This window comes from Staurois parvus, unplaced genomic scaffold (assembly GCF_062004578.1).
Source record: "Staurois parvus isolate SC_StPar_1 unplaced genomic scaffold, SC_StPar_1.0 ptg001418l, whole genome shotgun sequence".
In the NCBI taxonomy this organism is placed as follows: domain Eukaryota; kingdom Metazoa; phylum Chordata; class Amphibia; order Anura; family Ranidae; genus Staurois; species Staurois parvus.
Genome location: NW_028319214.1, coordinates 1,149,626 through 1,164,927, shown reverse-complemented (window position 1 = coordinate 1,164,927; position 15,302 = coordinate 1,149,626). Strand labels below are relative to the sequence as shown.

At 41.9% G+C, this 15,302-nt stretch overlaps 1 protein-coding gene across 12 annotated transcripts in view; it reads left to right on the top strand.

Moving 5' to 3' along the window:
- The window catches only part of PITPNM2 (phosphatidylinositol transfer protein membrane associated 2), a 450,474-nt gene that overhangs the window by 199,833 nt on the left and 235,339 nt on the right, over nucleotides 1–15,302 (top strand). The gene's annotated exons all lie outside the window — the stretch shown is intronic.

The window sequence follows — 15,302 nt, the reverse complement described above, 5'->3', positions numbered from 1 at the left end:
TTTGGCCACTCTGAAGGATAATAAACTAGCCCTTTGTTAGAAAGTTTTTAGACCCCCTACTTTTGATGATTATAAAAGGTCTTCATTGCTGTCACCTTCCAAGTCTAGGATATCAATCAAATGTCAAAGGACTGGGTTGTAAGGAGCAATGCTTTTAGGGCTGCATCAGCATGCTTGTGTGGCTCTCATATGATGGTTCCTATTGTCCCCTGGATGATATAATATCTAGTATCTGTCAGCTTTGGCCATCACATTGCATAGCCAGGATTTCTGAAGATGATTATTTCTGTAGAGCCAAGAAGATGACACGGATGACAGATTGTCTATTTTAGTTTACATAGTTCACATATTGGATGTGTGTTATCCAGCCCTGGACAGTAAGATGCTCATTTAATGACATGTGAGGCCCATGCTGTCCAGAAGTACTGTGAGCCCAAACTGATTTGATAACTATTTCCCCCCCCCCCCCCCCCCCCCCCCATGGTCATGTTGAGCTCGACTCCCAGGACATCCATGGCTGAACAGTTTCTACTTTAATCAACCTCACGGTATTCACTGCAGCTGTCAGTAGCAGCTAATTACTATGTATGTATGTATGTATTTTTCTAACCTATTTTTGTTTGTTTACTAAGAAATACTGATGCAAACCTGAAATTCTGTTTGTATAGAAACATTTACGTTTGCATAATTTTTTTGGTTTTGTAGCTCTAATATGAAAAAAGAAATGACAAACAAAAAAATCATATATAAATTTCTATTTATCATATATAATGTTTTTTTTTTTTTTGACTGGACTGTACTTTACAGAGTCTGGAAAGGTTCTTTATATCAAGATGAATCACTTTGTCACCATGTGTCAGTAAATGTGGGTGGTGCTTCACTGTAACCCAGCTTTTCTCAACCAGGGTGGTGTGTGGGTTTGTCTGGGCTGCCATCAAAAATAAATTAAAATTCAAAAAATCTCAACAAACCTGCTGGGTCGTCATGGGTTACATTTTGATTTTCAGTGTCATTGATTAGTTGTTACGGAATACCATAACAACCAATCACAGTGTGGGGTTGATCTATTATAGGCACTTAGGTTGTTCGCTTTGCAAGAGATTTTGCACTTTGCAAGGGAATTTCCCTCAGAACTTAGTGAATGTGGTGAAATTCACTTTGCAAAAAATACCCAAAAACATGCAAGGAAAATGCTGAAGCTGACCCTGGAAACTGTGGTCCTGTTCTTTTGCAGTCTATTCTAATTGAGTTTGGAGATGCTAGCAAGGACTTGGGCTGACCATAGATGGGTCTTTTTTTTTTTTGTTTAAGCAAATTAAATACGGTCATGGTCTGTAAGTTACCTATTAAAGCAGTAGTTTTGATTTTAGATTTTGTGACCGTATGATGGATTGGAACCAATAGATTAAGACCACAAAAAAAAACAAAACAGAAGTTATAACCCTCCCTTACTCAGTTCTGACATTAGAACATACAGCCATAATGTAGCCATTCTCCAGATACCAAGTGTTTTGTACATTCAAGCTTGCAGGGTTATTTATGCTGTCATAACAAGTTTATCTTGATGCAGGGTGTATAGGAGAAGAAGCAACGTGAGCAGGCATAAGTGACTGAGGCAGCGCTAGATAATATCACATTAAATAAAATGCAGTGACAAACCATCAATAACTTATATAAAAAATAATGCAAAATAAACAAAAAATATTTGTGTTTTGTAATCACTATTTGGAACTGTATAATTTTATGGACATTATCTTGGGTGGAGCATTATTTCTTTGGAGTGGTTATTAGTTATTATTTTTGTTTATTTTGCATTTTTAATATATGAGTTATTGGTTTGTCACTGCATTTTATTTAATATGATATTATCTAGCGCTGCCTCAGTCACTTACGTATTTTTGGTGTGATACACTTGTAAGGGTAACAGCTTGAATGGGTAGTCTGTAATTCAAATTATCAACCCTTTTTGGGGTAGCGCTGCCTCACACTTTCTAATTTAAGGTGACCAGGCAGGTACCACAGACATTGATTATCTCTGGGTAGAACAACAATATTTAGGACTGGTTTTCTAATATAGAGGGACTGGTTTTCCTTACTTTTTTGTATACCTTTTTAAAAGATGCCATCATGAAATAAGTGGGAAACCCTTTTGTAATCTTTTAAGACATGGGTGTCCAGCCTTTTGACTTTCTTGTCCACATTGGAAGAAGCGGAATGGTCTTGAGTTACACATAAAATACACCTACAATAAGGATAGCTGATGAGCAGAAAAAGTCAAGCAGATCACAAATTAATGATCACTAATATAGATAATGTGCCTAGCTGAGTAATAAAGCTTCATTTTTTTGTAATATTTTTTATTCTGAAAGTAAAACAGGGCAACATAAAACTAGTGCAATATTTGCCACTGTTTACGATAAACTTACGCATCAATATCTGGTTGGATGGATGTAGTACCAATTCTCAATGAATTCTCAAGGTGCTCATTAGATGTATTCTAATTTTGCTCTTTGTGTGCTTCATCCTTGAAAATAATTGCACACAAATATAGCTGCTGCCGAAAACTGATGACCTCAATAAGGTGTGATTGTGTAGAGCGGGAGATTATGCTTTAGGAAGGTAAAACTTTAGAATAGAAACAAAGAAAAACTTTTTTTTTTCTTTCAAAGTTTTTGCTCTTTGTTTATAACGCAAAAAAGAAATTTTTTTTTTGGTAAAAAAAAAAAAGCTAAAAAATGCAAACGCTGCAAATTGCTAATGCAAAAACGCTAAAAAAAATGCTGAAAAACCAGGGCTGTGGAGTCGGAGGAAATTTTGGGTACCTGGAGTCGGAGTCGGCAAACAATGCTCCGACTCCGACTCTGATTAAATTTAGATTGGAATTAAAAAAAAAGCAAGTTTAAATGTCCCAATTCACAAAAAGTTATAATTAACAACTTCTCTACTGTAAGAATAAAGACCAATGCATGCAGTGCCTCACGTAACCGCAAAACGAACACGTTAAGTGACCGTGAAGAAGCATGCTTTTCATGTGCTTCACTATATGGCACGCAACGCACAATTAGGAGCGGCAATACTTATACTTTCCATAGTGTTGTGTTCTGCTGTTACAGGGAACACAGCGCCCATGGGTAATAAATTTTTTTTTATAAAACTTTGTTTTCATTGTGTTTGTCTTTTGCTTAAACTGTTCAATACAGTAGACTGTTGGCTTCCCAGCCAGTAGTCCTGTGGTAATGACATGTATGTTGCCTTTCTTTCCTTCAAGGAATGTATAAAATACATTCGCATATTAACCACTTGCCTACCAGGCACTTATACCCCCTTCCTTACCAGGCCAATTTTCAGCTTTCAGCGCTGCCGCACTTTGATTGACAATTGCGCGGTCATGCAACATTGTACCCATATGAAATTTTGATCATTTTTTTCTCACAAATGGAGCTTTCTTTTGGTGGTATTTAATCGCCACTGGGCGCTTTACTTTTTGCGCTATAAATTAAAAAAGTGCAAAAAATTTGAAAAAAAAAAAAAAAGTTTCTTTGTTTCTATTATAAAATTTTTCAAACAGGTAATTTTTCTCCTTCACTGATGTGCGTTGATGAGGCAGCACTGATGGGCACTGATAGGCGGCACTGATAGGCAGCACTAAAGGGCACTGATAGGCAGTACTAATGAGGTGGCACGGATAGGCGGCACTGATAGGCAGCACTAATGAGGTGTCACGGATAGGCGGCACTAATATGCAGCACTGATAGGCGGCACTGATAGGTGACACTGATGATGGGTACTGATAGATGGCACTGACTGGCATCACTGCTGGGCACTGACTGGCGGCACTGACTGGCAGCACTGCTGGGCTGCACTGGTGGGTGGCACTGGTGGACAGCACTGGTGGGTGGGCACAGGTGGGTGGCACTGGTGGGCACAGGTGGGTGGGCACAGGTGGGTGGCACTGCTGGGCACAGGTAGGTGGCACTTCTGGGCACAGGTGTGTGACACTGCAGAGTGGCACAGGTGGGTGCACTGCTGGGCACAGGTGGGCGGAACTAGTGGGCGCACTGCTGGGCACAGGTGGGCGGAACTTGTGGGTGGCACTGCTGGGCACCGATCATCAGGGCACTGATCATCAGTGCCCTGATGATCCGTGCCGATCCTCGCTCTGACAACTGCCGGTTCTCGGCAGTACTTTCCTCACGATCTGACAGCGTGAGTAAAGTGCAGCCGAGAACCGGCACTTGCATTTCCCTGTGATCAGCGTGTGATTGGACACCGCTGATCACGTGGTAAAAGGCCGGTATGATTGGCCTTTTACCACATCTCGTGATCAGCTGTGTCCGTAGGACACAGCGATCACAGAGATCGCCGGGTGCGCGCCCCCTGGGGCGCGCAGGAGAGCGCGTTCTGGGGGACGTCATATGACGTCCACCCAGAACTGCCCGGCCGCAGTGAAGCCGTCATTCGGCTATCTGCGGTCGGCAACTAGTTAATACAGAGGAGTCGGAGTCAGGGAGTCGGAGGTACACAAAACTGAGGAGTCGCAGTCGGAACATTTATCTACCAACTCCACAGCCCTGTGAAAAACTCAAGTTTTTAATGTGATTTTGCACAACTAACGTTACCAGAATTATCAAAACACCCAGTGTGCATGTAGCCTAAATGAGCAGGCAGCCCCACTGCAAGGAAGAAGTTTTTGTTTTCCCCCAGAGATGGGCTTTAACAAAAGTTAAATAAGATTTAAAACAGGCCCTTCCTGACCTCTCTAGTTACTTTTGAAGTGAGATTATTAATTCTCATAGATCCTAGAAGAAAAAAAAAAACTAAGGCCTCATTCACACAGACAATGACACATATGTTATGGTTAAATGCATTTATATGCCTACATGCATTTACAGGACTTATATAAATACATATACATGCATTTTATGATTTTATTTGGTATTTCCGACACTGTGTGTTTACCTGTAAGGTGCATTCAGTATAGCGGAGTTTAGAAAACAAATTCTGTGCTTTCGAGAACAGATGAGATACTCCAACACCAAAATCCTTATAGACCCAGAGATGAATGGTGGCTTGATTAAGGGCTGGTTCACACCACAGAAACTGTCCGGATGCATTTCTTTATGCATGTTTTTGATGTATTCCAGTAAATTTTTTCCCCTTTTTTTTCTTCAACTTAAATAAGGATGTGTGTTACAGTGCATTTTTGATGCATTTTTGGTGCGTTATGTGTTCCAGTACAGTTCAGTGCAGAAAAATTGCAGCATGTTCTATTTCTTTTTTTTTTTTCTCTCTAGAATGCACTGGAACTAACCGCACTGGTGTGAACTATGCCAAACCATGGAAACCATGTAACCTATCAATGCGTTTTTGATGCAGAACAAAACTGCCCTGGACTGCATGCGGTTTGCACTGGCCCTTAAAGTGCTTTTTCTGCTTGTTCAGAAAAGGGAATTACTTTAGTTTGCATGGTCTGAGTGCAGGCTCTCTTTAAGATGTCGTAGCACTATAAATATGTACTCCAAACAACACAGCTGCATTCTTTTCTTCTCGGTTGGCTAATGCAATAGTGACCATTAAGTAAATTACTATAACTGCCTGAACGTGGTACCTTCTCCTGATCTATATCAGCACGCAACAGAGGGTGCGGAAAGCTGAGTGAATGCAATACATTTGACGTCAGATTTAATGAACACAAAAGAGTCATTAACAGAGCCCAGGCTGATTCTGGCTGCAAAAGGAGTGGGCTGCTGCTAGCATGGCTTTTTATTTTCCCCAATTATTATTATTATTTTTATTCTGCATATTGGCAGCTTAGCTCGAGTCACACAAGTGGGAGAGATTCTATATTTATATACATGCGTGCGTTCGAAACAGATTTGATGGTTTGAAACAGTGTGTGTGTTTATTTAGTGGTTCAGGCGGCAATGGTTTTAGAAAATGAGTTGGATGGCAGCCTACATATGGGCACAAGGGTGCCGAGTTGCCTTTCCTGGACGCTGCTCTTCCAATTAGCAGATTGGAATAGAAATAAGAAAATATGTCCAGCTTCCAAGGGAAAATGAAAAGGGAGGGGAGCGGGAATATTAACATACGGTAGGTTATTCAGCAAAAAAAAAGGGAAGGGAGTTAACCCAAGGAATAAAGAGTAAACATACTCAGGTCTTAATGTTTGCTATCTTTCAGTTTTACAGTGAGGAACAGAAATATTTGAACACCCTGCGATTTTGCAAGTTCTCCCACTTAGAAATCATGAAGGGGTCTGAAATTCACATTGTAGGTGCATTCCCACTCTGAGAGACAGAATTAAAAAAAAAATTCAGGAAATCACATTGTATGATTTTTAAAGAATTTATTTGTCTTGCACTGCTGAACATAAGTATTTGAACACCTAAGAAACAGCAAGAATTCTGGCTCTCAAAGACCTGTTACTGTGCTTTTAAAAAGTCCACCTCTTCTCCACTCATTAATCTAACTTAGTAGCACCTGTCTGAGCTCTTTAAAGACACCTGTCCACCCCACAGTCAGTCAGACGCCAACTACTACCATGGGCAAGACCAAAGAGCTGTCAAAAGACAACATAGACAAAATTGTGGACCTCCACAAGGCTGGAAAGGGCTACGGGGCAATTGCCAAGCAGCTTAGTGAAAATAGATCAACTGTTGGAGCAATTGGTAGAAAACGGAAGAGGCTAAAGACGACTGTCAGTCTCCCTCGGACTGGGGCTCCATGCAAGATCTCACCTCATGAGGTATCACTGATGATAAGAAAGGTGAGGAATCAGCCCAGAACTACAAGGGAGGAGCTGGTCAATGACATGAAGAGAGCTGGGACCACAGTTTCAAAGGTCACTGTCGGTAGAACACTACACCGTCATGGTTTTAAATCATGCATTGCACGGAAGGTTCCCCTGCTCAAGTCATCACATGTCCAGGCCCATCTGAAGTTTGCCAGTGACCATCTGGATGATCCAGAGGAGGCATGGGAGAAAGTCATGTGGTCAGATGAGACCAAAGTAGAACTTTTTGGTCTAAACTTCACTCGTCGTGTTTGTAGGAAAAAGAAGGATGCGTTGCATCCCAAGAACACCATCCCTACTGTGAAGCATGGGGGTGGTAACATCATGCTTTGGGGGTGCTTTTCTGCGAAGGGGACAGGACGACTGCACTGTATTAAGGAGAGGATGAATGAGGCCATTTATTGTGAGATTTTGAGCAACAACCTCCTTCCCTCAGTCAGAGCATTGAAGATGGGTCGTGGCTGGGTCTTCCAACATGTCATCGACCCGAATCACACAGCCAGGATAACCAAGTAGTGGCTCCGTAAGAAGCATATCAAGGTTCTGGAGTGGCCTAGCCAGTCTCAAGACCTAAATCCAATAGAACATCTTTGGAGGGAGATGAAACTCTGTGTTGCTCAGCGACGGCCCCAAAACCTGACAGATCTAGAGGAGATCTGTGTGGAGGAGTGGGCCAAAATCCCTGTTGCAGTGTGTGCAAACCTGGTCAAGAATTACAGGAAACGTTTGACTTCTGCAATCAAAGGCTTCTGTTCCAAATATTAACTCTGATTTTCTCAGATGTTCAAATACTTATGTTCAGCAATGCAAGACAAATAAATTCTTTAAAAATCATACAATGTGATTTCCTGATTTTTTTTTAAATTCTGTCTCTCAGAGTGGGAAGGCACCTACAATGTGAATTTCAGACCCCTCCATGATTTCTAAGTGGGAGAACTTGCAAAATTGCAGGGTGTTCAAATACTTCTGTTCCTCACTGTATATAACTGACACTGATAAATGCTTTAAAGTAAAATCTTTGCCTTGTTTATGTGCAGGGCAAAGCAATGGGTTCAATTAATAAATGCCCTGTCCAGCTGCACATACATTTCCTTGTTTGCTCCACTGGTCTATTCAACTGGTGATAAATACCTGGGACCCATGGATGTAATGGTGGGAGGCAAGTATAAGAGGCACCCCCATTCTTCCTATGTGACAGAGAATGTGCTTGGTCACTCAGATGCCCATCGCTGTCAGCAGCATGAGACTTTCTTGTAATGTGAAAGCTCCATGTGATGATTTCAAGCTTACTCAGCTTCTCCTCCCTTGCTTATGAGTCTTAAGGCCCCTTTCACATGGGCGGTTGTTCTGCCGCTTTTAAATGCAGGTTTTTTTATTTTGAAATTTCAACACTCCTGGCACACAGATCACTTGCGTTTATCTGTGATTGCGTGCGTTTACATATGGCTGCGTTTAACTGCAGTAGTAAATTCTTGCCTTTTCTTAATGCAACTGTTTACTTATTTTCTGTACTGCGATTAACTGCATTTATGTACAGATAGCTGCGGTACATCGCTCCTGGACTCCGTCAACTTTATTTTTCCTAAACGAATAAAACTGTATGTTATGAAAACGTTGCTAAACGCAGTGTATGAATGGAGCCTTAGGGATGCATTGTCTGCATTTAGCTGCGGTAAGTTCCTCTAACCGCAGCTAAAAGCTGAAATCTAACTGCCCGTGTGAAAGGGACCTAATAAATACAGCCATTGGAAAGCAAAGCAAAGCTTTGTATATGTAGCTGGGAAAGGCAACAGTTAAAGTGTATCTAAATCCAAAGAAGAAAATGTAATGTGTTGCAGCTTCTCAGTCTTTGGATGTGGTGACTGTAATAATTTTTTCAGGCTTTTTTCCCCCTTAATTTTGACTTGGTGATCCTACCAGTAAAACCCTTCCTGTATTAGGGTGACAGTGCTCATCCGATGTAATGTGTCTTTGGAAGAACACCTCCGCTCTCCTCTTCTACATAACATATTGTAGATGGGAGTAGTTCTATTGCTAACATAGGTAAACTGACCAAGTCTACTTGAGATGTGCACAGAAAGCTCCCTGGATCTATGGCATGATTGACAGGTGTTTTTGTGTACATGTTGAATGGAATGCACTCATTGGTGTAACAGTGCAAATAAGAGAAGTTCATGTTTATCATACAATTTCAGCGAACCTATTGCTTTACTATGAATGTACAAGACAGATTTCATTTTAAGAGGATTCAACCCTGGCTCTCGGCTGGAGTGGAGCAGACAAAGCCCTAGGCTCATTAAAGGAGAAGTAGGGCCAAAGCTCTCTTGGTCCTATTTCTCCTGTAGGTCACAGGAGTGTACTTCGTTATGCACTCCTGTGACCTATGTTCAGCCAACAGCGGGGCAGATGAGTATTTATCGGAAGTGTGAGATTCAGCAGTTACTTGGATAGACATGTAGTGAAAAGCTTTAGGGAGCCATATCAAAGGGGACAGCGGTCCAGAGCCATTAGTTTGTATCAGTGCTACAGATATTGGTGGTAAACAATAATTGTAATGAAGTTGCTATGAACAATAACAGTTTTTAATTTTAAAACATATGCCACACTAATAAAGTGAACAGTATTGAATAAACAATGTTGAATAAAAGTCCAACATAAACTTCGTGTCCATGTAAAAAAAAAAAAAAAACTGTCCACCACAGTGTGGTGCTTTCTACAGGATGGTGCTCTTAAAACATGTAAAACACCCAAGTGCTCCTTCTATCAAGGCACATATATGCGCTTACCGCAATGAGTGTGACTCTCAACCTTAGAGAAGTCAAACATACACTGTATTTGAAGATATGATCCAGAGTCTCACATAAATGGACACTCAGCGCTGCTCAGACAGCTTCCCAATTAATCAGTACGTTCTCAGAAAGATTAAAAAAAGGGAGCAACAAACTTTCATAGTGTGAATCCATATGAAAAAAGGTTTATTTAAAATGGTTACAAATACATTCTTCTAGGAGAAAAAACACCATACCGTAGTGCAGTGTTCTGGAATCCTGATGGCGGCCGTGCATGCATGGCAACATCACGATCTCCAGAGAGATCATGATGTTCATTATCTTCAAATAGAGCGTGTTTTGACTGCTCTAAGGTTCAGAGTCACACTCATTGTGGTAAGCGCATTCACTATATTGCCAAACATATTGGGACACCCTTCGAAATCATTGGATTCGGGAGTTTCTATCACCTTCATGGCCACAGGTGAAAAATCAAGCACCTAGGCATGCAGACTGCTTCGACAAATATTTTTGAAAGAATGGGTCGCTCTCAGGAGCTCAGTGAATTCAGTCGTGGTATTGTGATAGGTTGCCACTTGTGCAATGTCCATCCATGAAATTCCTTGATACTAAATATTCCACGGTCAACTATTAGTGGTATTATTATAACAAAGTGTAAGCAACTGGGAACAACGGCAACTCAGCCACAAGGTGGTAGGCCACATAAAATGACAGATCGGGGTCAGCGCATGCTGAAGAGCAAAATTCGGAGAAGTTGCCAACTGTCTGCAAAAGTCAAAAGCTAAAGACCTCCATACTTCGTGTGACCTTCAGATTAGCACAACAATGCGTAGAGAGCTTCATGGAAAGGATTTCCATGGCCGAGCAGCTGCATCCAAGACTTACATCACAAAGTGCAATGCAAAGCATCTGATGCAGTGGCGTAAAGCACACGGCCACTGGACTCTAGAGCAGTGGAGACATGTTCTCTGGAGTGACCAATCCCGCTTCTCTGTCTGGCAATCCAATTGACATGTCTGTGTTTGGCAGTTGCTATAACAGTAATGCCTGACTGCATTGTGCCAAGTGTCAAGTTTAGTGTTGGGGGGATTATGGTGTGGGGGGTTGTTTTTCAGGGGTTGGGCTTGGCCCCTTAGTTCTAGTGAAGGGAACTCTTAATGCTCCCCACTTTGTGGGAACAGTTTGGGGATGGCCCCTTCCTTTTCCAACATGACTGCACACCAATGCACAAAGCAAGGTCCATAAAGACATGGATGAGTGAGTTTGGGGTGAAGGAACGTGACTGGCCTGCACAGAGTCCTGACCTCAACCCGATAGAACACCTTTGGGATGAATTAGAGCGGAGACTGCGAGCCAGGCCTTCTTGTCTGACATCAGTTCCTGACCTCACAAATGCGCTTCTTCAAGAATGGTCTAACATTCCCATAGACCAGGCATTACTAAATGGTGGACCGATCACTGTCCCATCCGGAACCATACAGTCCTGCTATTTAAGAGCCTTTTTTCCCCCCAGCTGTCTCAGTCATCCTCTCAGAGCTAAGGACAGTAATGTGGGGGCAGAAAACAGTAACATGGGGGAGACACACTCCTATATCTTGTGGACAGCCTTCTCAAAAGAGCTGAAACTGTTCTAGCTGCAAAGGGTCGGCCAACTCAATATTGAACCCTACAGATTAAGACTGGGATGCCATTCAAGTTCATGTGCATGTAAAGACAGGCGCCCCAATACTTTTGGCAATATAGTGTATATGTGCCTTGGTGGAAGAGCACAGTCTTAAGTGTGTTAAAGAGCACCATCTTTTAGAAAGGACCCACACAGTGGTTGACAGTTTTTTTTTGTTTGGTGTAACGTACATGTGAATGATGTAACGTGCATGTGACATAAATGCACAGATTTGAGTAGGTAAGATGTGATCAGTAGCAATATGTAATCGTAACTGGAGGGACATTCCATTGTCATTAAGGATGTATATTCTGTAGGGACATTCCATTGTCATTAAAGATGTATATTCTGTAGGGACATTCCATTGTCATTAAGGATGTATATTCAGTCCATTGTCATTGGGGAAATGAGGTACAATTAGCATCAATTAGGCTGGAAAGCCCTGCTTCAGGGATGTGACACCTTTTGTGTTAATAAGGTTGTCACCTTCTGGTGAAACCAGTTTACAGAAAGTGGCCCCCCAGACATTCCTGCTTCCTCCATGCATCAAAAGGGGTATGTTCAATCTCTCATAAAAGCTAAAATATTAGTTGCAGAGAGATGAACATGCTCCCTTCTTATAGGGCATTCTGTAGGTGACATCGACACTAAAAATCATATTTGGGGGGTAGGCAGAAGGCCAGGAAAATGCAGGAAATGGTTAGGTAGCGCTGGATGGCAACAGTCGAATGGTGTTTGGTACTGTCGTGATCGGACTGATGCGCTGGTGTCGGAAATCCAATCCCGGACTTGGTGTTTCAAGCCGGTCTTGGCCCAATTGAACTTGGGCAGGTCAACACCCAGAACATCCAGTGGGCAGGTTCAGGAACACCCCCCCATTGTCAATTGGCCGAGGGCTAATGTCCCGCCTACGTCCATATCCCCATAAATGGGGCACCCAGACACTGGGACATTTGCTATTCGTACGGAGCTGGTTTCGATCGACCAACGGATTGCTGATTCTCTGACTTGCTCCAGTCGCAGGGTAAATACTGGTAAAGTTTTACTTCTGTCTTTTATCCCCTTTTATTTTATAGTGAATATTCATTTGTGTGTCTTCTTGTATTTTTTGTATTTCTGTAACTTTTTATATTTTGTACATTTTTTTATGCACTGCCCACTTTTGGGAAATTAAGTCTCAAAATAATTAGTGACTTCTGTGTATTTAAGCACGTGCTCATATCTTCGGAGAGATTAGATTGGATTAGATTAGATTGTGTCGTATTTTAGTGCCTTTAAATGCTCGGTCAAGCTCATTGCCAATCTGTATACAATTGCACTGTGTGTGGGCAGATTGCGTGCAGATTGTAAAAGGTAACAGATCGGCCAGACGGAGATCTGTGTGTGTGGGGTGTCCCAGCAGACCGTTCTACGGATAAACTGTTGGGTGGTGGCAGGCTACCTTTTGTGGTGTGTCTGGTTCGGGGGGGATGTGGACAGTGGAAGAGTGATTAACACCGGGGTTCAAGCTTTAGAATAGCTGGAGGGACCTTAGAAGGGTGTGTAATTACTAAGCTGGTCCTCAACTCTAATCAGTGCACCAGATTGTATATAAGGTTTGCATCTGCCAGTGTGTGGTCGACCAGCTGGATTGGAGTGGAGTCTCCATTTGGTGGTGGCCAAAGGTAGTGCGGGCTGTGAAAGTGTGTCACGGCTGATCTTATATACGGTTTTATATATATTCAAAGTTAAGTCCCCTTTATTCCCTCGTACCCCCTGTCACGGCCGCATGTGCGCGCCGCGGTTAGCTAGTCGCTGTGGGCGTGGTGTGTGGGGGATCCGTGACACATGGACACTGAGTTTATGTTGGACTTTCATTTGAAATTGTTTATTCATAACTGTTCAATTTATTAGCATGGCATACAGTTAGGTCCATATATATTTGGACACAGGCACAATTTAATTCTTTTTCAGGTATTTACCAAAACATATTCAAGCTATAGTTCTATAATGGATATGGGCTGAAAGTGCACACTCTCGGGTTTAATGTGAGGGTATGTACATCCAAATTGGAGGAAGGGTTTAGGAATTACAGCTCTTAAGAGTAGCCATCCCCCCTTTTTCAAGGGACCAAAAGTATTTGGACGATTGAAATAAAAAGCTATTTCATGGCCAGGTTTGGGCTACTCCTTCATTATTTCTTCATCAATTAAAAGGTCTAGAGTTGATTCTAAGAGTGGCATTTGTTTATTGTATTTATTTCAGGTACTTCAATTTACACAGCGGTTTACATATATATATTGTACATTCACATCAGTCCCTAACCCTCAAGGGGCATACAGTCTAAGGTCCCTAACCCACATTCATACAGGCCAGTTTAGACAGGAACCAATTAACCTACCAACATGTCTTTGGAGTGTGGGAGGAAACCGGAGTACCTGGAGGAAACCCACGCAGGCACAGGGAGAACATGCAAACTTGAGGCAGGTGATGCCATGGTTGGGATTCAAACCAACTACCCTAGTACTGCCAGGTAGAAGTGCTAACCATTTAGCCACTGTGCTTGCATTTTGAATCTATTGCTGTAAACCTACACCATGCATTCAAAGGAGCTGTACATGCAAGTGAAACAGGCCATTGTAAGGCTTCAAAAATGAAACAAATTCATCTGAGAGATAGCAGCAACATTAGGAGTGGTCAAATCAACAGTTTGGTACATTCTGAGGAAAGAGAAATGCACTGGTGAACTCAGCAACATAAAAAGGCATGGACGTCCACAGAAGACAACAGTGGTGGATGATCGCAGGATCCTCTCAATGGTAAAGGAAAACACATTCACAACATCCAGACAAGTGAAAGACACTTTCCAGGAGGTGGGCGTATCATTGTCAAAATCTACAATCAAGAGAAGACTTCAGGAGAGCAAATACAGAGGGTTCACCACAAGGTGCAAACTATTCATAAGCCTGAAGAATAGAAGAGCCAGATTAGACTTTGCAAAAAAAAATCTAAAAAAGCCAGACCAGTTCTGGAAAAACATTCTGTGGATGGATGAAACGAAGTTTAATCTGTACCAGAATGATGGGAAGAAAAAAGTGTGAAGAAGGCTTGGAACAGTTCATCATCCAAAGCACACAACGTCATCTATAAAACATGGTGGAGGTAATGTGATGGCATGGGAATGCATGGCTTCCAGTGGCACCGGGTTATTGGTGTTTATTGATGATGTGACAAAAGACAGAAGCAGCCAGATGAATTCTGCAGTGTTTAGAGATATACTGCCAGCCCAGATTCAGCCAAATGCAGCAAATTTGATTGGATGGCGCTTAACAGTACAGATGGACAGTGATCCAAAACACACTGCAAAATCAACCCAGGAGCTTTTGAAGGAAAAGAAGTGGAATATTCTTCAGTGGCCAAGTCAATCACCTGATCTCAACCCAATTGTGCATGCATTTCACTTGCTGAAGGCAAAAAGACCCACAAAGAAAGAACAGCTGAAGAGAGCTGCCGTTAGAGCCCGGGAAAGCATCAGAAAGGAGGAAACCCAGTCTTTAGTAATGTCCATGGGTTCCAGACTTCAGGCAGTCATTGCCAAGGATTCTCAACAAATTTTTTTTTTTTTTAATTTAAATATTTATTAATTTTTCATATTATAACAAGAATTTCATATGGAGAAACACAATACATATAAATAGTCAATATATTCCTACCTTGTTCCTTCTATTTACCTCTTTTCTTTCCCATCCCTCCCCACCCCCCTTTTCCCCTCCTTCCCCCCCCCCCCTCCCTCCTCTCTGCAAGATCTCAAAGTCTCTCTAGGCCCAATAACTTCAAGTGATTTCCTAGTTTAGAGTATTCTATATTTCTCTTTCAATCCTGATTTTTCCCATTTATCCCATCGCGAGTAGTATAATTTCAGCCTATCTTCCTGAGTATAATAAGATTTTTCCATTCTGCTAATCTGGTTTACCCTATTGATCCAATCCTCCTCCGTCGGAACCTCCATCTTCCACCAAAACTTAGGAATCAACCCTTTTGCAGCACTTAAATAGTACCATAGGCCTGATTCTTT